General features: G+C 40.5%; 1 protein-coding gene across 1 annotated transcript in view; it reads left to right on the forward strand.

Annotated features, from left to right (window-relative positions):
* PCSK5 (proprotein convertase subtilisin/kexin type 5) overlaps positions 1 to 21,741 on the forward strand; it is a 334,111-nt gene that overhangs the window by 60,873 nt on the left and 251,497 nt on the right. The gene's annotated exons all lie outside the window — the stretch shown is intronic.

Here is a 21,741-nt window from a genome sequence, read left to right on the forward strand (position 1 = left end):
TGGTCCTGTCCAACAGGGACATCTAGTCACCCTGTTCATGACGAATAGGGCTCTCTCCAGGCTCAACTTATTGACTGTCTTGTAAGGCAAACTGCAGCCTGTATGTAATCAGAATGAAAAGTGGGGTGGTAGAGTGCTGAAGGACTGGGTCAGGCAGCAAGTGTTGGAAGAAGGACAGCTTCTTGCTAATCTAACAGAGGAGCTGTGTGGCTTAGTTGTGGCCCTGATTCCACCAGCTACTGTCTCCCCCAACTGGATTGAGTCTTTGTGATTGAGCTGAGCCTGAAGTTCAGGCTTCCTGATTGCATCTGGTGCCTCTATGTAGCCTTATCTCCCGTGCCTGGCACAAGATGGTAGGGCTGGTGTACTCCTACAGGGAAATGATTCAGGATTGTGCTGACTTGACACAAAGTGATTTAGCCTCCAGAGAAAATCCAAGAGATTTAAAGCCTTTCAATTGACTAGTGCCAACATTTTCTTTACAGTTAATGTAGCAACCAAGGGATATTTTAGAATTCATTCTCTCATTGAATCATTTAAATGAGTCTCCAGTATAGCAGCCACCAGCCACGGGGGGCCATTGTGTATTTGGCACGTAAATTTACTTAATTTAATTAACTTTAAATTTTAAAACTTATCCTTGACCCAGTTATTAGAAATCGTTTGTGTCTGATACAGTTTGGGTATGTGAATCTACTGTTTCAACTGTCAATTTTATGGAAGCTAAGTACAGGTAGAGTATGATTGATGAAAATTTGGTATCTTAATTGAGATCTGCTGTAAGTGTAAAATACATACCTGATTTTAAAGACTTAGAACCAAAAAACTGAACATATCTCATTAATATATTGACATATCTCATTAATAATTTCTATATTGCTTACATGATGAAATAATAACATTTTGGAGTACTGGCTTAAAGACTTATTAAAATTTATTTCACCTGTTTCTTTTTGCTTCTTTAATGGGTGGGGTCCCTAACAAATTTAAAATGATACACGTGCTTGCTTTCTCCTTTTATTGGGTAACACTGCTTCAGGTGTTGATTACCTGCAGTGTCTCCAGCTCTGAGCTCACACCACAAACAACAGTCGTGGAGGCGGTGAGGTTCCTGCCCTGGTAGAGCATGCGGTTACTGTGGGGAGGATGGCAAATAAACAGATACACACAAATAATCGGCATGAATTCAGGTTGTGGTAAGTGCTGGGAAGCAGTTATGCAGGGTGATGCTGGAGTAATTGGGGCAGGGAGGCCCCATTTAGAGAGTGTGGTGGGGGAAGCCCTCCCAGAATACATGATTGAACTGAGACGTTGGAGGATGAGGAGTTGTGGGAGGGGTCATAGAAGGTTTCTTGGAAGAGAAGGTTTTTGATCTGAGTTCTGAAGGGTGGGTAAACTGTGCTTCCCTTAGCTCATTCAGAAAGACTTCTTGGGCTACTGGGTCAAAAGGAGGATATAGAGAAAGCTCCTGTGGCTTGAGACCTGGCTTGGCAACTCGGAAGGCTCAGCTCCAGCTGAGCCAGGGGCCAGGCAATCGGCCAGCACATGAGGAAAGAGTCTGTTGGCAGATTCACCCTCCTGGAGCCAGCTGGATGTTCAAGGCTAGGAATGTGACAGGGTGGCCCTTCCATAAGAATCCAGACACTTTCGGTTTTGACAACTGGGTATTCACAGCAGAATACACAGTAGGTTTTAAAACCGTGGTGTGTGTGCCTGGCTCCATCGTTCCGCCTAAACTTGGAAAGGGACAGAACGCACTGGGATTGATAGTCATTGTCATCTGCTCCTGGAGGTCTCAGCAGAGATTTGAAAGTGGACTGAGAACCAGCATAACATGCCCCATCTGTAGAGAGTGGCTCTGTCAGTGAGTGTCATGGAACCAGGAAGACATCACCCCTGACTGGCTAGCACAGATTGAAATGGGACCAGTAAAAAAGTGATGAGTGGTGACAGAGTCCCAGATGGGCAACTTCAGGGACCCAGCCCTGGTCCTGTCTTGCTTCATAAGAAACTGTGTGTGTAATGGTTAATCGAGTGGGTTCTGGAGGCAGGTCTTGTCTGAGTCCTGCTTTGCCAATTACTAGCTGTGGGAACATGGCAGAAAACTAAACCTATCTGAGTCCCAGCTTCCTCATCCATGATAATGTCCTTTACACGATGCCAGCTGACCTCCTAGGACTGTTAGGGGGATTACACGATAAGATATATACACAGAGTGTCGCTCATAGAAAGTGCCCGATAAATTGTAGCTATTCTTATTGGCATCATGTTCGTTATTCCCTTTTTTCTTTCTTTTATTCTTTTGAAATACCATAGAAAAGCAAAGTTAAAAGATCAGCTTGGGCTATAGCTCACTGGTTAGTATTTTGGGGATACTTGATCTGACGCAATCAAGAGAGAGATCACTGCTAACATCGTTCTGGGGGAAAATAACATAATCTTGGCTCTTCTGGGCTGCAGACTTTGGCAAACCATGGAAATCACAGCTTTCCTCTGAAATTGCTCTCACATTTCCAGTTCCAACAATTTACAGTGAAAATCTAAGGAGCTTTTGTGTTTAAAATAAGCAGCTTGGAAGAAGAAGAATTACGGGGGAGGCATCTTCACCTGAATCATTTTGTTGGCAACAACTGCCCTGCAGCGTCCTGACATTTAGTTTTCGTTTGGTTCTTAGCCAACTTAGAGAGGTGTGGACTCGTGCCAGGCAAGGAAGAGCAGGTAGTGTCGGAGCATTTGTTTGAGTTCGTTTTTACTCTTGGTTAAAGAGTAATTGAATGATGGCTTATAGTGTAGTGGAAAAGCATGGACTTAGCTGTGGGTTTACATCCCAGCTCTGCATAGTCTCATGGGTAACATTGGGCTTTGCTTAGCTTTTTGAATATCGGTTTCTTTAGCTGGGAAATGGAGATAACATCCAACCTTTTGTTGAGAGGATTAGAGACCGTATGGATAGAGTACCTGGGACTGACAGTGTGGTACTTGGTGAGCAGAGCTGATGACACTGGCAGCTACATTGCTCTCCTGTCTCAAGAGAGCACATTGACCTGTAACAGGGTAAAAGTCCTTTGGCCAGAATACAGACAAGTCGGTGTTCTGAGAGCTCCTTGTGTCTTGGTTTTTCTTTCTTGTTTCTTCTTCTTTTTTTTTTTTTTTTTTTTTGATATTTTTACCTCAAGACAGTGAATATTTATATTGCTTGACTAATATGTTTTAAAACTTTGAGTGTTCTCAGAACACTCTTCCTGGCATTATCTCAGCGTTCTTGAATATTTTACACACATCTTGGGTTAAAAGCAATGAAATAAAACTTGTGTTTAGAACACGGTTGTAAAAAAATGCCAACAGTGGAATGAGTTATGGGGCGGTCAGCACAAGCCCACCAAAGACCGGTGGCCTTCACCAAGCCGTGCCTCCTTTGCACCTGGGATGTTTGTCCATTGTATTTGATGGTTACTAGGTGTGCGCCTGGGCATGTTTTACGTATGACTGAGGGAATAAAGCCCACAAATGCCGATGCATGACTAACAACAGCATAATTTCGGTTTGATGAACACCATTGTTAATTCATGCTTCATCTCAACTTCACATATTAATTAGGTCCTCACTGCATATCTGCTGTATATGTTTACAAGGCTATTTCCTTGTAGGCTCACATTTTAAATCCGGCAGTTCATTGTCAAAATTTAGAAAGCCACGTTTGTTTTTAACAGCACTTTTGTCTCTTCCTGCCCATGTCGGGGGTCATTATCCACGTTGGTTCAATTTCGCTTAAAAGCCAAGCATCAAATGTTAGACTGTGTAATGGTGGTCAAAGGGCAGGCCTCAGAGGAGGAAGACCTTTCTTATCACAAATAAACTGTAACCTCCCTTGGATTCAAGTTCGTTATTTGTAAAATGAAAGGTTTGAGCTAGATAATCTCTAAGATCTCTGCCCAAAAGGCAAAGAATCTGCGGCAGGACATGAGAGGCTGCTAACTAAAGTGTACCGTAGGCCTTGAGCCCATGTTTATTGGTGACTTTTTTGGTGAGGCTATGTCCCCCTTTCTTAGGTGTATGAAGCAAAAACTAATAGATGCAGAAAGCTAGTTTTTTGCTTTTTTAGTCCCTGATTCCAGAATAGGAGGGAATTCTTGGGAAGAACCACATCCTGAACTCTGGACCTGCCACATGAGGGCCACAGATTGCCAACAGTGATGGGATTTGTAGTTAGGAAGTAGAATCCAGCCTGTGAGCTGTGGAGGGCACATTAGAGAGAGACAGCGGAGGGTGGATGACAAGCACGGTATGGTGTGCAAGTATACAGATAAGGTCCCTGCCTGCAAGGCAGTTTGCCCTGTGATGCCATCTTGGCTGCTCTGGGTGCTAAGCCCCTGTATCAGCCAGTGCATCTAGAAGTTAGTCCCGGGTTAATGCTTTGGGTGCATACCAGCTTGTACTGAGGCAGGGCTGGAAAGGGCCCTGGAGGTAGTTCAGAGAAAGGAGAAGTCGTGATGGAAGTCAGTTTCAGCAGATCGTTTACCGTCTGGGAACTGGCCAAAATGCCTATGGGAGATGGTTAGACTAGCGATTGGGAAACCAAAACTCTTGACAGTTTCATCCTATTCTAGAGGATGTGGGGTAGCTAGAAAGTGAACAAGGACATCATGGTTGTCACCTGCAGTGCTTCTCTTGACAAAAGTTTTTTAATAGCTACTTATAAACAGGACATTTATTGGGTACTCCACCCAGAAAGAGAGCAGCTTACCATCCCAACCTCATGGGAATGTGCTCTTGAAAAATCTCTCTTCTTGCTATAGAGATAGTCCTGTTTTTAGTGGTTTTACCGACTTCAATTAAATTCAATTAATCGCAGGTGGACCTACCCATGTTTGAACCCCCAGTGTGTCCTCTTAACCTGTCAATAAACATATTTGACAGTTTGGCCCCAAGAGTGGTAAGGGTAGTGGAAAGGAACTATTTTCTACCAAACACCTACTACGTGCCCGTCACTTTGGCTCACCACACACCAAGGTAACTGATAATTAGATAGGTCAAATCACTTGGGCAAGGTTACATAGTAAGTGTTGCTTTCTAGAATTAATCTAGAGCCATCTAGTTTTGTCTCTCCAATTTCTACACAACATATACTGTGAAACCATTCAGCCCTGCACGTTATATCTTTACATAAAGGAAAACTAGTTCTGCCCCTGCATGGCTTTTTGTTCTCTCCATGCAGGGCACAATCAGCTTCAGTGAACAGAGAGCCTCCAAGGGGAAGGAGGTAACCCATTTCCACTTGACTCTCACTGCAAATACAAGGTGACAGGTTTTAGCCAGGGCCCAAAAGGAACTATGACGTGCTTCAGATGTTCAGCTTTCACATCACCCCTTTGGCTGAGGGCTCCTGTTTTCTCTATCGTTGGCCCACTTCACAAGACACAGTGTAGCAGGAAGAACATGCCAAAGCTTTCCAGAGGTTGCAAGATAGTACATTTTAGAGCAAGAAGGGAACAGGGAGAATCCTATGTTGCTAAGACATATGCCCCTTGGTGTTGTAATAACTCCACCTCCTGGGCTGTAAGTAAGCTCCTGGAGGGCAGAGACCTGGCTGATCTTTTTTTTTTTTTTTTTTTTTTGCGGTACGCGGGCCTCTCACTGTTGTGGCCTCTCCCGTTGTGGAGCACAGGCTCCGGACGCGCAGGCTCAGCGGCCATGGCTCACGGGTCCAGCCGCTCTGCGGCATGTGGGATCTTCCCGGACTGGGGCACGAACCTGTGTCTCCTGCATCGGCAGGCAGACTCTCAACCACTGCGCCACCAGGGAAGCCCCCTGCCTGATCTTAATTGCCAGCAATTAACTAAATTGTCTCCCCTGCTCCAGGAAGTCAGAGGCCTGTTGGTGGATTCACTGATAAAACGCCAGTGCCTGGCACCTGGTTGGTGCTCAATAAAAGGGTCTCCAATCAGGTTGATTTGAAAACTTAGCAAGGACCACCTATATCAAACAAGTGTGAGGTCAGTCTCAGGAGCTAGGCCAGTTGAGGCAAGGCCTTGAACGCCAGTCCAAGTCTGTTACAAAGTTCTGCTCTATTCTTCGTGCGTTTACAGGCAAATTAATTCATTCAGCAAATACTTACAGCACCTCCTTTGTCAGCCAGGTAATCTGCCAAATGCCAGGGTCAGCGATATGGGAAGTACAATCTCTTCCTTCTAGGAAGGTAAGCTTTCATGGGGAAGCCTGACAAACCAGTAGTTCAAAGGCTTTTATTGATGGTTTTGGGGTTTTTTTTTTTGCGGTACACAGGCCTCTCACTGTTGTGGCCTCTCCCGTTGCGGAGCACAGGCTCCGGATGCGCAGACTCAGCGGCCATGGCTCACGGACCCAGCCGCTCCGCGGCATGTGGGATCTTCCCGGACCGGGGCACGAACCCGTGTCCCCTGCATCGTCAGGCGGACTCTCAACCACTGCGCCACCAGGGAAGCCCTCAAAGCCTTTTAATAATGGTTGTGGTAGAGATAAGCATAGGTTGCTCAGAATGCACCAGAGGAGGAAAGCAGGTGCCTTCACCAAGAGGGTGCTAGGATAAAAGAATTTACCTACTGATCTGGAAGAGTTTGGAGGATGAAAGAAATGAGGGCCAAACTTTATAGAAATCCAACCAGGGAATTATTAGGGATTTCAGTGAGAAACATGAGAAAATCAGAGTCTCAGGGTGATGGCTGTGGAAATGCTGAAGAGTAGTCAGCTCTGATCCGTCAATGGTGGGGACCATTTCATATGGTTTGTGGAATCTTTTTGTGACCTTCTGTATTGTGAACTTATTTAATTATTTATATTATCATAGAAATCATTATGTGCATACCTACTTCCTTTTCTAAACACGGCTTTGGTAAACTCTAAGACATATGTGTTCATTAGAATTGTTCTATGGAAGGTCCAGAAACTCACTTTAATGGAGAAACATCATGACTGCCCTTAGTGGAATTCTGTCATCAGCATAGCTTTCACTGGTTCCAGTCTTCCACCCCAGGCTACTGCTTATTACTCCATAAGAAAAAAAGAGCTGGAAAGTTTATTTGCACAAAACAAACAAAGAAACAATGAGAAATCTTAATTCTCAGAGGTTAATGTAGGTTGCCCTAATGCTAGACAAAAAGCAGGTCTAAAAATTTTAGAGGTTCAGTGGAATTTTACTCACCACGTGGGATCTCAGAACCTTTGAGATTGTCTTTTCTGGTATGAAGCAAAATACTTTATTCAAGAGATGGCCTGGGCTCCCCTGGTGGCGCAGTGGTTGAGAGTCCCCCGATGCAGGGGATGCGGGTTCGTGCCCCGGTCCAGGAGGATCCCACATGCTGCAGAGCGGCTGGGCCCGTGAGCCATGGCCGCTGAGCCTGTGTGTCTGGAGCCTGTGCTCCGCAACAGGAGAGGCCACAACAGTGAGAGGCCCATGTACTGCAAAAAAAAAAAAAAAAAAGAGATGGCCTACTTTGGAGGGTGGGGAGGAGGGGATATTGATTGGCCTTACTTTTATCCACACCTCCTTGACCTTGGAGCAACTCTCTGAACCCCTGGGCTCAGCTCACTGCTCTGGCCTAACACCTTGAGCTTGTAGAGACGGACATTGAAACCAAAGATGTAACAGGGCTGGACTGTACAGATGTCCTGATTTCCAGTCCAGTGTGCCTTTGTAAAACTTTGACCTTCAGTGTCACATTCTGGTCAATTGGGACTGAGCTCAGGCTTGCAGCTCTTGGGCTAATGAAAGCAGTAAACTCCTTGGTGGGCATAGTTGGGCATACCAACACATCGCCATGGCTGCATGGTGGGTAGTCTTGTGTCAGGAACTGTGCTAAGGATCTGTCATGAATCAGCTCCTTTAGTCTTCATATCCAGTTGTCTGCCCCATGTGACATTCAGAGGTTAAGTAACTTGTCTGAGGTCAGTGGACACTCCAGCATTCTCAAACACAGGTTGCATGGACTCCAGAAACCCTGCTTTTAATCAGTAACCATCATGTCTTCCTTTGTCTCATCTTGTCAATTCAGTCTAATTCAAAGCATCTGGGTAACTAAGGGTTTGGTTACAATGAGTTAGTGTTTTGTTTTGTTAATTTGGGAGAGTTTTAGGCCTTGAACTTCCTAGGCTCTTAAATTACAAGTCAGAAGGTATCCTTGAGGGAAAAAGGATTTCTGTCATCACTGCCAAGGCTGTGCTGAGAATTCTTTTCCTGATTCAGATTTTTATTTTTCATTCAGCAGACAATTCTCCTGTCATTTGCAGACTTAACTGAGTGTCTTAACCCATTTTAAAATGCTTCCAGCTGAGTAATTGAGCACCTCCGCAAAATTCCTTACATTGATGATAAAAGCTCCGGTGTTATGCCATTGTGTCCTACTTTCTTCCCTCCTTCCCTCACCTTTCACCCACTAGAGCTTCTAGTTAAGTGATCCGCTTTGACTAATCTCCAGGCATAGAAATGTTATAATGACACAAAGGGGGAGGAAAAAGATGTGCTCCCTCAACCCACTCCATCAGCTGAAGAGAGATTTCAGTAAGAAGCCACTGTGTTCTATGGAAAGAAACCCGGGCGTGGATTTACTTGATAAGGATTCTTGTTTCAGGTCCTTTACTATCCTCTGACTTGATCAAGTCACTTAACCTCCCCGTACCACAGGCTCCCCACTGGTGAAAGGATGATCTTTTCATGGGACAGTTTGGTGGTGTTAAAGAAACAATAGGTAGATTTTATTTGGCACAAAACATGAGAAAAAGCAGTTTTACTTTCAAAGGCATTAACTAGTGATTTCTTTACCCATTGGAAATCAAAGTACTGGAAAAAAAACCCTCAAGTGCCACCACCTATATGATTTATTCCTTGGCCAAGCAACAGTGACTTCATTGATCTCTTTTGAGCCTAAATCCAGAAGCTCCTATCTGAAAATGACAGATCATTTCCCCTCTCTTTCCAGAGACTGAGAACTCCTGTCCTACTAGAGCTTGTTTTTTTGGCTTTCCCTAATGCATCTGGGACTGAAAAACAACTGGACTACCAATTATTCCTTTACTGAAAGAGTAGTTAATACAGTCATTCATTCTGTAAATCCTTACAGGGTGCTTGCTCCAGGCAAGGCACGGCATGGCTGCTCTGAGGGCTAGAGAGATGCTGCATTCATCCTCCTGAACCTTCACAAATTCTAGACATCATCCTCAAGCCTGTCATTTCTATTTTTCTGCTCTGCCTTCCCTCCCCTAGATTCTGAGCTGCTAAGTGTTATACTGAACCAAGTCTAAGAAGTGGACTCAGCAGGTGCTACAATTTTTTTTTTTTTTGCGGTACGTGGGCCTCTCACCGTTGTGGCCTCTCCTGCTGCAGAGCACAGGCTCCGGACGCGCAGGCCCAGCGGCCATGGCTCACGGGCCCAGCCTCGGCTCACGGGCCCAGCCTCTCTGCGGCATGTGGGATCCTCCTGGACCCGGGAACGAACCCACACCCCCTGCATCGGCAGGCGGACTCCCAACCACTGCGCCACCAGGGAAGCCCAGGTGCTACAATTTTGACTGCCCTTTCTCAAGTAGCCAAGACTCAGTAGGGTTGCCGGGAACTGTGGTCCAGGCCAAGCTCTCACTCCACTGCCGAGAGCCCGAATGTGCCAGAGTGGAACTCATTGGAGGAGGGAAAGTGATGCATTAGAATCGCTGACAGCCCCTGGGTGCAGTAAAGTTCATCACAATCCCATGAACATTGACACAACAGACTCCAGGGTAAGGCATCCAAAAGACACAGCAGGAAAGAAGGAAGCTTGAAGGGGGAGAGCTGTGGCTTCTGGGTCTCCCCGCTGAAAATGTGTCAGATTTGATGACAGTGCTGAAAATGTGCTTTCTCTTTCCTTCCCTGAGCCTCAGCCCCAGGGCTCCTGTAATTGACTGTGGTGGGTATGAGTTATGAGTTCAGGGAGAGGGAGGCCCAGTGGAGTGAGTTGGCACTCCTCGGCTGTGACACGGAGGCCGCCAGGAAGCTGGGAGCCAGAGCGCTGCCTGGCCTTCGCAGAGGGCAGGCGGAAGCTCCATCGGGCACGCTCACTCATCAGGCCCCGCTCCAGACTTTTATGTGCTCTGACCTGCAAGTTTGGTCAAGTACCACCTTGCTGGAAGCCTTGTCAGTGGTTTCGAGGTGAAGGAACAGCAGTGAAATTGAGAAAACATTTGGTTTGCCTCAGGCAACTGGATTTAGGTGAGAAAATGCCAGTCCCTTTCCCATTGGCCCAGGGATTTTGGACAGTATTATTCCGGGAGGCTGAAGGCATGCTTCTCCCCCATCCTGACCAAAGTAGCTGTTTGCTAAATATTTCAGAGGGTGATGATGGTGTTTAAGAGCTGCCACAGTTCCAATGTTTTTTTTTGCAAAACACCCCTGCCATCTCTGCCAAGTGTAAGGTTAGAGTTCAGGAAAAAAGGGAAAGGAGTGGAAACCCAAGTCAGAGACCCTCTCCAAAGGCCCACCTTTCTCATTTCTCTCTGCCTTTTGGGGACCCAACACGAGATCTTCATCCAGACTTCTCCCCCCTGGTGAGTTCGTACTGCTTATTTACTGACTTACACATTTTGAGCTCATTTTAGGTTTAAAAATGTCAGGTAGCCTCAAAAAAACATAGAACACTTGTGCAGACTTCCCCTAAAGTTGCACATTTATCTTATAGCAACAGGAGGAAGAGAAGACATTGATTTTTAACCCAACCCCATTTGATTCATAGTGCTAGAGCTTACTAACACAACAATTGGTAGTTTCTTGATTTCCAAGATTTGAGATCTTGACAATAAAGAGATTTACAGATGCTGGAAAGATTAAAAAACAGAAGCTATCAGAGTACTGAGAATGCCTTATGTTGAAAAAAGAATAAAATGGATGAAATTAAAACTTCGGGCACCCAATTCTGAATTTATGTACTCACACCTCCCCCTCAAATTTTTCCACTGTGATCAAAGTCATAGCAGTAGGGTCCATGGAAATTAGAAACAAAAGCTATTGCCATTTATATTTAAATAGCTTGGAGAATAAGACAATGCATGCAGTGGAGCTGAATTAGTCACTAGAGAAGAGTGTTTCTCCCCATATGAGTATAACTTTTACAATCATTGCTCATGAGCCATGGAATTAAGTGGTACATTCTATTAAGAAGTAAGATGCTGATACACTTTTGGTATTTAGCAGATCACCCCATGTCCTCTGCTTAGAGAAATAATGAGAATGACTGCCCTTTCCTTTGACAGCATTTGCCTCTTTTTATATTAATCTCAGCTGAATTGAACAATTTCTCCACTCTGTACAAAATAATGCTCGTCTTTGTATTCACTTGATATACAACTTGAGGGCATCCAGTTTTTGCAAGTACAGATCTGGGAATATCTTGAATGATTTATTCACAGAGTTGCAGAACTGGTCAAAGAGAACCAAAATCTATTAAGTGATTAACACTTTGTTTTAAGGTAAAATTGTCATTTTTGCAGATATCTAAAACTTAAGCTGTATTAAGGGCAGAATGGGGTGTAACTTTAAATGCTCGGTGGATTTTATTAATTACCTTGCCTTGGCTTTCAAATTGCTTAGAGGATGGTTGTTCAAAAGACAAATACATGTAGAATGAAGTCATGCCACTGTGTTTTTAATGCAGCGATAATCTTGGTCCTAGAGTGAAGCTGGAGGGAATTCTGTGCCTTCCCAATTTAATCCCTGCCTTAAGATTGCATTTAATCAAAAGTGTGAATTTAACTCCAGGTGGCATTCAGACAGTAGAATTAGTTTAGGTACTTTAGAATTCCATTTCTTTTTAATACTTTTAAGCAATCAAAATTGTTTTTCGAATTTCCTCTCATTGCTTACATTAATTGTCCTAAAGTTTAAAATAGAAAAACCTGAAATCCAACTTTTAAAATGCAACATTTTTTTGCCATTCATGTATCTAATGAGTTCACATCACTGCCTTTTCCTTCTACCACTTCTATTCCATGTGCTGGGTGCATCTGTGTGCTTGCGTACACACACACACACACACACTTTTTTTTTTTTTAACAAAAATCAAATTCTATTTTACCCACTGGAAAGCATTTTGGCATGACTAGGAATAGGGAACTATTTTTTCCCCTAGAGGACAAATTAAATTTGTCTCAAAAGACAAATATATTACATTTGAAACAAATATAAAATGTGTCATGCCTTCAAGGGATTTTAAGAAAGTTTAGGAAGTGACACATCAATGGCAAAATGAACCTAAAATCTTTCGAGATTATCTTTACTGGAAAGATAAAGGGAAAGCAAAATATAGATATAAATATATATAAATATATGTATTGTTATCAGACATAGGGGAAAAAAACTGTTGCTTATGGGTATTATTACTAGTGGCCAGGATGTGCGAAGTCTTAAGTTTAAATGTTTGAAAATAAGTGTTCCTTAAAGAAATATGCCCTAAGATGTTTTTTCTTTTCAGCTTGGCACCTTTTCCTGTTTTGCTTTGAGTTGGTTTCCAGTCATTTTCTTGTTCTTATATTCTACCTCTGTAGCTGCTTTTAAAATCCTACTTCTTCTGCCATATCCTTTGCTTACGGACTAGTTGTTGACTGTTTAAATATTGGAGATGCTCTTTGTTAGTCTGGGAGAATGCATCATTTAGCACTGTGGGATTCATTGGCTTTATTTAACCCTGGGCCCTTGTAGTTTATGAAAGACTGCTGATTTCTGTGTGAATATGCCAGGTTCTTGACCTGTGTCAACCACTACTTCATCTGTGTTTATCCATTTTAATTGTAGACACTGTCTTTTGTTGCTTCTCAGACTTAGTTTGGGAAAGAGGAGGAAGTGGTTCCATCTCATAAGATAATCTGTACAGCAGTAGGTTTCAAGTCGAGGATCAAACCGAGACGGGTTCCATGATACATTAAAAGTATAGAATTACATATAGAAAGAACCCATCCTATTCATTGCTAGTAAAGTAATAACTTGTGATATCATCTTTCTGTTGTTGAAATATGAAATATCCTATTATATTTGGTAGAATTAAGTATACATCCTTTTTAGCACCCTCTCCTGTTTAAAATTTCCTGCTATTTTTTTAATAAGTAGAAGACTTAAACATGCCTAACAGAAAATGTATTAATTCTATGTAAAAATATTGTCTAGCCCTCTATACCTATTTATTGAGGGCCTGTTGTCAAGCATTGCCCTTGATACTAGGAATACTAAAACCTAGCTTCTTTCTTTCAAGGAAGTGCCAAGAAACATGCAATTAGAATACAAGGTACTAAGTCCTGTAAGAGCCTGCATTTGCATAGCACAACATATTTTGAGCCTCACACCAAAAATGTCATTTTACAGGTGAGAATATAGATCATTAAGGCTTATGTGATTTGCTCAAAGTGGACAGGCTAGTAATTGGTGGCATTCTACCAAGAGCTCAGGTAGCACACTTTTCCACTTCATTATTCTGTACTGCCTATCTGTGACATAGTCTAGTCCAGCTCTACCCATGTATGAAGAGCACATGCTAAATATTTTTACATATAGCCCTAGAAGCAAGCCCTCCTTGCTTTTTGAATAAACCTAATTTAATGTTAAATTGTTTTGTAAAATTTGTCCAACACAGATATTATATCCTTTTTTTGTGGAGTTGCAGAGGTGGTAATTGATATGTCTGAGATGGAAGGATTAAGTAACTTTGTCTTCTGATTAGTAATACAATATTCCATACCTGCTGATACACTAAATAGCATTTTATGCCTTATCCTTTCCTTAGGCTTGAATGCTTCATACTTGGAATCCTTTCTATCCTAGAAGTCATTTTATAATTTCTTTGCTGTTTAGATGACATTGAAACTGTGATTTTTACTACATAATTGAAAGGACAGAATCTGTATCAAAGCTCCTTACTGGACCAGTTTATAGCGGCTAGCATCACACAAGTACCATTCCTAGATCTGGGCAGGAGGGTCTTCTGCCCAGGGCCTCATGCTTTAGAGGGCCTTGTTGAGCCTTTTTTTCAGCTGAGTTTGTCCCTACCAGCTGAGGAGTTGGTGGGGCCTTGGGGACATGCCCATCCTGAACCTGTGTGGCCTTCCAGACCATTTTCCTGGTACTCAGAAGCCCAGAATTAGTTGACCAGTTGGCTGGGAACCAGCTTCCATGACTTGTGCAAGTCTCTTTCCTCATCCATCCACAGGAGGGCGAAATGCACTACTGGTATACCTACCCCTAGGCCTTGAGGGATTGCTGTAGGCATCTATGGCCCATGGATGAGCTGTAGACCAAATTACAGACACACATTGTTTTAGGGCTTTTGCATTAGCTATTCACATTGCCTGTAATATTTTCCTTGAGACATTTATATGGCTGGTTTCTTAATATTCAGGATTCTATTAAAATATCACATCTTTCAAAGAGGACTTTCTTGACCACCTTACCTAAAATAGCCGCCTCCTCCATAATCACTCTCAACCACCTTACGTTGTTTACTTTTTGCACCATTTAACACTATGAAAATCGATTATATAATCTTTTATTTATTTACATGCTTATGGTCTAACTCCCAGTGGAATGGAAACTGCCTGAAGGCAGGAAATAGGTTATTTTGCTCACTGCCATTTTGTAGCATTCAGAACAGTGCCTGCCACATAGTAGGTACTTAATATAATATTTTTGGAGTGAATAGAGAAATGAAAGAAAAGACCTTGAGGGTGGGGAATAAATTTTACTGCTTTAACTAGATGTAACCATTCATTTTTCCCTTTCATACATCATCTTACCAGAAATGGGGAGGAAAAAAACTAGACAACAAATTAGGAAATTAAATTAGAAGTGTGCAAGTAATAGTGGAATAGTTTAAGGGAATAAATATAACTTTAATTCTCTAAAAGTAAGTAATACAGTCAGAACCATAATGCCATGAGCTTTTCATGAAACAAAATAGAACATGATTAAATTGATGATACATTTAAAAATATAGGGTTCTCTTGGAGAAAGCCAGCTAATTATAAAATTTTAGGGCAGTTAGTTTTTCACTGTGGGCTGCATTGTCTTCTATTACCCTCTTCTAAACATATGTGCAGTATTTATTTCACAACTTTCTTCTCAATGACCTTTCAAAATTGTATGATTCCTCATATTCCTGACTAGATGATTCTTTAACATAAGCCTCTGATGTCTGCAGTCATTAAATAGGATTCAGTGTGCCTATCTCAAAGAAGTCAAGTGAAAATTCTCCTTCAAATAAACAATAATGCTTATTTTGTTCACAAGTAGCCCTCTGAAATAAGCAGAATTCAAACAATTATGGTTTTTTTCTTCAAAAAGAGTGATCAAATCAAATAACAATGTCAGTATTTAGTAACTCACTGATTACCAGTTAGTGAGCAAGAGTTAAAGACTATTATACACTGAACGCATACTTTTACTAGATTCTCTGATTCTCTCAATGATTACCTCTGATTTCTTGATCAGAATTTTACAAAACTTTTGGGATATGTTGGCTTCAGATTTTAGGGTTTGGAAGTAGCTTGTCAGTGCCAAATCGTCTCCATCAATCCCTTACATCCAAAGGAAAAAAATGACACGGCTGGTATGTACTTAACTAGTACTTTTTGTTTGTTTGTTTTCAAAGTCAGAGAAGAAAACAGAGGGGAGAAATCTTTTCATGCTCCTTTCCCCCATTTTGTCAAAAAAGAATATGAAAGATGGAATCCCGCATATTTTATTTGCTGGCGTCTGCTTCATCAAATCACGAAAGTAGTAGTATATTTACTATGTTCCTTTCTAAATATTAATCTTGCATCTGCACAGAATGACTTAAGATCATCTGTCCACAGGAGCACCTATCTCACCTCTGTATTGTGTTTAACTCAAACTTTTCATTCCCAGTCACATCAGAGAGTAGACCACATACATCGACAAAAATTTCAGAGTCAGAAGAAAGAGAGTAGAGAGCATATTTAGTCTGTCTTCTATCATTTTACAGATGAAGGAGGCCCACGAAGATTTTGCAAGGTCACACAGGTGGCTGGTGGCACATCTGAGATTATAAACCAAGTTCCCCAAATTCAACCACTTCTCTTGTTTATTTACCTACCTTTTCTCAATATTGGCCATGTTATAATATACTATAAAACCATCCTAAGATACTTTTTATATACTATTTTTCTCATTATTGCTTTTAAAATATGTTGTAATTTAGGCATTTGGTCACATTTGATACCATTGGATTACATAATAGTAACCAATGGAACATGTTAAATTAAAGGAAATTTAAAATTGTTTGTATAGGTGACATACTCACATAGTTCAAAAGGAACAAGGTATTAAAGGGCCTACAGTAAAAGTTTTCCCTCGTATTCCTGCATCTCAATCACCTGGTTATTCCCCCAGAAAGCAACCAGTGTTATCAGGGTTTTTTGTGTACAGTAGTTACCTCAGAGAGGTGCAAAAATTGTAGTATCCTTTATAGACCGTTTGTACCTTCCTTTTTTTTTTTTTTTTTTTCATTTTAGGCTACATCATGGAGACTATTCTCTGTGAATACATAAAGCCCACTTCATTATCTTTTATGGTTGCATTGTGCTCCATTATATTGATATGTCGTTTATTTAATTCCTATCAGTGTATATTCAGGTTGTTTATTACTTTCAGTTATTACTAGAAGTGCTTCAATAAATAACGTATATTTACATGTGTTAATAAAAATGTAGGGTAGCAGAAAGTAACACAACGTTGTAAATCAACTATACTTAAAATATTTTTTGAAAATGTAGGGTAAATTTCTAAAAGTAGAATGACTTATTTTAGGAATTTTGTAGGTAATGTCCAGTTACTGTCCATAGAGTTGTATAGATTTACATTCCCATCCCCATTATATGAGGATGACTATTTTATCATTCCTCCCTAGTAGTATGGCATCAATATTTAGAATGTTTATATCTGAAAGGTGAGATGTGAAAAGCCGTATCTTGGTGTGGTTTTAATTTGCTTTTTTGTATTTATATGCATGAGGTTAGGCATGTTTTTATATGTTTAAGAAACTTGATTTACCTGTTTGGAGATTATTGTACTCTTGCCTGTTTTCCTATCGAATTTTTCTCTTACTGATTGTAGGAACTCTTTTTTTATTTTAATTATTTATTTTTTTGGCTGCATTGGGTCTTCGTTGCTGCATGCGGGCTTTCTCTAGTTGTGGCGAGCAGGGGCTACTCTTCATTGCTGTGTGTGGGCTTCTCATTGTGGTGGCTTCTCTTGTTGCCAAGCATGGGCTCTAGGCACGTGGGCTTCAGTAGTTGCGGCCCATGGGCTCAGTAGTTGTGGCTCGTGGGCTCTAGAGCTCAGGCTCAGTAGTTGTGGCTCACGGGCTTAGTTGCTCTGTGGCATGTGGGATCTTCCCGGACCAGGGCTCAAACCCTTATCCCCTTGCATTGGCAGGTGGATTCTTAACCACTGCGCCACCAGGGAAGTCCCAGTAACTCTTTATATTTGAGGGAAAGAGCCTTTGTCCATGGTAGCAGCTATAAATGTTTCTCTAGTTTGTCTTTTACCTTGTTTATGAAGTAATTTTTGCCACGCCAAATTTATGTTTTCTGTAGTTGAATGTATCCATTTTTCCAAATCACTTTTGTGGTTTTTATTATACTTAGACAAGCATCATCCACTCTAAGGTTATTTTTCAAAATTTCCTATGTTTCTCATGGGACTTATATGGGTTTATTTGTTTACTTTTACTTTTAAATATGATTCATTTGGAACTGATCCTGATTAAGATGTGGGAATGGTTTTAATTTTATTTTTTTCCCGAGTTGGTTTGTGTTTCAACATCATTTATAAAGTAATCTGTTTTCCCTCATTGCTTTAGGATAGCAGCCGTATCATATACTATATTCTTACATATTTTCTGTCGGTTTCTTGACTTTCCATCCCATTCCATTGATATATCAATACCTGTAGACATTTGCTATCAGTATGTGTTTCAGTCATTAGCTTTAATGTATTTTAATATCTAAAGGGCTGATTTCTCCTCACTGTAGAGATACTACATATTTTTTAAATTTCAGTTTTATTGAGGCATAATTGACATATAAAACGGTAAAATATTTGAAGTGTACCTCACTGTGATTTGATATATTTGATCTATTGGAAGTATCCCCCCATCTAGTTAACACATCCATCACTTCACATGTTTATCTTTTTTTTTTTTTTTTTTGGTGAGAACATTTAAGTTCTACTCTCATAGCAAATTTCAATTATACAATATAGTGTTATCAGCTATTGTCATCATGTTATTCATTAGATCCTCAGACCTTATTCATCTTACAGCTGTAAGTTTGTACCTTTTACCAACTTCTCCCTACTTCCCCCACCCGCAGCCCCTGGCAGCCACTTTTTTACCTTTTTTTTATGAGTTTGACTTTTTTTTTTCGATTCTACATATAAGTGATACCATGCAGTATTTGTCTTTCTTGTGATAGATACCATAATTGGTTTTCTGTTTATATTTATATGATAACTTATATAATGTAGATTCATAGGCTAACATCCTCTTTTCTCTGATTGCTGACAAATTTCCTTCCCTGTGTGTATAGTGTCAGAAAGTTGGTAAATTCCAAAATCATGATATATGAGTTCAACTGAGACTGTGGGTAGGCTTCCCATAATCATCAATTAACGTGCTTTGCTTGACAAGTGAAACTGATGAAAGAGAACATGTTTAGACAAAGATTCTGAAGTGGCAAATGCCCACTGGTCACGTGGACCATGCAGGCAGGTGAGCTCTGTCAGTAGAGGGAGGGGCTGTCCTTAACACCCCATACCACACATGTGGTTTAACTAATGAAGGCTAGATTGATTTCAGAGGTCTAAAGGTTTTTATACTCTGGCTTAAATGTAGATCCATAATATATAGGAAATAGAACTTTTAGAAGTTAAACCAGTGAGGGAAAGCACACAGTTTTCCTTTTTTCCTGGGCTGACCATAGTTTTATGAAAATGAATTTCTAACTGGTTTTTCTTTGCACTGGGCTTCTTGGCAAGAAGTGAAATCTGTATAATGCATTACCTCTGAGCTCTTTTTTTTAAGGTCTCAAGGACAGACATATGGATAATGGTTTAAAAATGTAAATATGCTCTTTCCAGTCATAGAAATCTTCAGACCCAAGGGGTGCTTTTCCCGCTTTCCAAAAGATGTAGGGCTATATTCTCATACTCGTAAAGCACCAAAACAAAATACATGGTATCTGACACTAAAAAAAACCAACTGTACTTTCTTGAGTATTGCAGCCCTGTGATCAGACAGAGTGACTTATAGTCAAATGTAGATGCCAACTTGCTGTGCTACCTTCTAGCCCTGTAACTAAGCATTTTTGTTTGGTAAAATTACAGAAGAGATGGTGTTTGGTGAGGTATTTTGTTCTATTTTAGTACCTATAGTTCATCTGGGAAAATGGCTGTCACTTGGTTTTCTCACATACTTATCCCATTTGTCCATTTGTGTGTGTGTGTGTGTGTGCATGCGTATGCATGCACACATGTAGGGAGAAGTACATACTTACAGTGTCATTGTAGAGACAGTTATCCACCCTACCCTACTGTAGACTTGTTCTGAGCTTGAGCCATCTCTTTATTGAGTCCACAAGAGATTTGACACCTTCTGATTTGTGAACACATATATGTTGGCAGTTCAGGATTTATGGAGGCTCTCTTAGGAAAGACCACTGGCAATATATAATTAGTTTGAAAAGCATTTGGTCTAAACAGATCTGCAGCCTTCTTTTACCAAGTGTGCAAATATGAACTAGTTCCATATTATTGGGATAAGTCTTAAGAGACAGTACTGTAAGGACTGTAAATGTAATTTGCATAGTCAAAATTTTCATAAATGGTCTAATTAGTATAGTGATAGATCCTGCATCACATGTCATTCATGAAGATAATGACATTTTTATGAAGTGGAGAATTGTAGAATAATTGCTAAATATTCCTTGATAAAATTAAGTCCATCAAAAGGCAAAGATTATTCTTAGTCATCTTTATATTCCCAGTACAGTATCTGGTATTGAATAAGCATTTACTGCGTATTGAATGAATAAATGACTTTATGAAACTCATTTCTTAGAAAGATTGTTTGAAATAAAGAGATTAAAATGTTTTCTGGAAATAGACAAAATACATGCACGCTCATGCTTGCTGCTCCACTTTGATTGAGAAGGAAATTGATTTTGTTCTGTATTTTTAGAAACATGGTCACTTTAAAAATTACTCTCTTCATTTAAAAAAATTACACACAATTTTAATGCCCCATTAGTTTCAGTGTGATTTCTAAATAGCAGTCTCTTGGAGTAAAGAAAAAAACAAGATCCTTATTAGCTTGCTGACAGCTATTGTCCAATAGTTTAAAGAAATAACATGTAATACCTTTTATCCAGTGTGCACACGTGTGTGCATGTGTGTGTGATGTAGAATGATTCAGTGCCACTGAGTCACTTGGTCTAGATTAATTACAGCAGGAACAGAAAACTTTCATTTTCCAGTATATTATTTTTCATTTATTGACTTTTCTCTGTACTGATAATTTTGTTTAAGTTACCTAGCAGAAAATGCACATATATGATGCTTAGCTGTGATCCAAATCATAAATAGATCTTATTTAGGAGGCTGTGTGATTCTGTTTGCCTTGTTAGTGATGTAACTAAGAATTCACTATTTAAATTCATCTTGCATACCAATCTTCTTGTTGAATAATATTTCCCAATATGAGAATCATAGAAATTTATTAGTTGGACTTTGGCCTTAGTACCTTGTTTATAGCTATGCATTTTGAGCTTCTTAATTGGTCCTTTAGTATTCCTTCTCCTCCAGTAATCTTTGAAGTAGGCAAGAGAGGTTCTGAAATCTTTATTGAATGGATGGGTATGGAATCATAGATCATAGCAGTGGACCACAAAGTCTTCTTTCCCCCACCAGTTTTTAATTCCTTTGTGGAGAGTAGAGATACATGGTGGAAGGGAACATTTTAGAGTATTACAACTGAATTAGCTATGGCCAGAAGAAATCAAACAAAGAGAATTTAGGAACAAATGGTAGCATGCCACCGGGCTGATACTGTATCTGAGATGCTCCGTTCAAAACGAAGCATGCTTATTCTTATATTGCCATAATGATTAACTGTTTTTAAAAGTACCCCCATTCATACCCATACCATTTAGGTTACAATTCTGTATTAAACTCAAAGTTCCCAGTTGCTTTTTAAAAACTAATTGTGGCTAAATGTTAAGACTTTCTCAAATGTACAGGGTTTGAATTTTGGAGCTGGCAGGGAACCTATGGCTCAGACAGTTGAGTGACTTCTCCAATTTTGTACCAGAGACAAGTCTAGGGTTTTGGTTTTCTGATTACCTGAATAGTGCTTTTTCCACCACTCTGTTGTAGACAGCCATTTTTTTAAAAAAAATTTGTGATCCTAGAGCATTTGATCCGAGGATAATTCTTTTAATTTGATGTGTAATCCAAGACCATTTAAAATTTTTGATATAAACTGTGGCCTGTGGGCCAAATCCAGCCTCCCACCTGTTTTTATACATCAAGTTTTATTGGAACATAGTCACACCCATTTGTTTATGTGCTGTCTGTGGTGTTACAATGGCAGAATGAGTAGTTACAACAGAGATTGTATGACCTGCAAAGCCAAAGATATTTATTATCTGGACATTTAGAGAAGTTTTCTAGCCCTTAGTGTAAGG

This window comes from Mesoplodon densirostris, chromosome 6 (assembly GCF_025265405.1).
Source record: "Mesoplodon densirostris isolate mMesDen1 chromosome 6, mMesDen1 primary haplotype, whole genome shotgun sequence".
NCBI classification, from domain to species: domain Eukaryota; kingdom Metazoa; phylum Chordata; class Mammalia; order Artiodactyla; family Ziphiidae; genus Mesoplodon; species Mesoplodon densirostris.